The sequence below is a fragment of the Octopus bimaculoides genome, chromosome 4 (genome assembly GCF_001194135.2).
Source record: "Octopus bimaculoides isolate UCB-OBI-ISO-001 chromosome 4, ASM119413v2, whole genome shotgun sequence".
NCBI classification, from domain to species: domain Eukaryota; kingdom Metazoa; phylum Mollusca; class Cephalopoda; order Octopoda; family Octopodidae; genus Octopus; species Octopus bimaculoides.
In genome coordinates this window covers 63,086,320-63,087,509 of record NC_068984.1, presented here as the reverse complement: position 1 = coordinate 63,087,509, position 1,190 = coordinate 63,086,320, and positions in this window count along the sequence as shown.

The following is a 1,190-nucleotide window of genomic DNA, read 5'->3' as shown; positions in this document are numbered from 1 at the left end:
GTCTTCGCAAGAAGAGTTTAGTGTCCAATAAAGGAAAGGTACGCATATGTGGGCTGGCTACATCCTTGGCAAACGTCATGGATTATGGTCTCACTTGACTTGCCGGGCCTTCTCACGCACAGCATATTTCCAAATATATATATATATATATATATATATATCATCATCATCATCATCATCATCATTGTTTAACATCTGCTCTCCATACTGGCATGGGCTGGACAGTTTGACTGAGGACTGGCAAGCAAGCGGTCGTAACAGGCTTCAATCTAATCTGGCAAGGTTTCTACAGCTGGATGCCCTTCCTAACACCAATCACTCCGAGAATGCAGTAGGTGCTTTTTTACGTGCCAGTCAAGTGTTACTCGCAATGACTATGCTCCAATGGTGCATTTTACATGCCACTGCATGGGAGCTGGCTAGGGAGTACTGGCAACGACCATGCTTGAATGGTGCTTTTTACGTACCACCTGCATGGGAGTAAGTCAGGGGGCACTGGCAGTGACCACATTTGAATGGTGCTTATTAGTACCACTGGCATGGGAGCCAGTGGCACGTAATAAGCACAATTACTCAATAGGTAAAGACTCAATAGGTCTTTTGAAATAGGTTTCTTGAAAACACTCAACAGCTCTTTTCAAGCACAGTTTATTGCCCAATGATTGAAGGGTACTCTTAAATGGGCTGGTTATGTTGCAATGGCATAGGACATGGTTAAGGTCTCACTAGGCTTGCTGGATCTTCTCAAGTACAGTATATTTCCAAAGGACTCAGTCACTTGTCATCACCTCCATGAGGCCCATTGTTCGAAGGTTGTAATTTACCACCTGATCTCAGGTCTTCTTAGGCCTATCTCTTCCACAGGTCCCCTCTGCTGCTAGGTTGTGACACTTTTTCACACAGCTGTCCTCATCCATACAGAACACATGGCCATACTAGTGCAATCGTCTCTCTTGCATACGACATCTGCTGCTTCATATGTCCAACTTTTCTCTCACGGAGCTTACACTCTGTCATGTGTGCACACTGACATTACACATCCAGCAGAGTATACTAGCTTCATTTCTTGCAATCTTACACATGTCCTTAGCAGTCACGGACCATGTTTCACTGCCGTGTAACATAACTGTTCACGCAAGTGTCATACAATCTACCTTTCACTCTGGTATATATATATATATATATATATA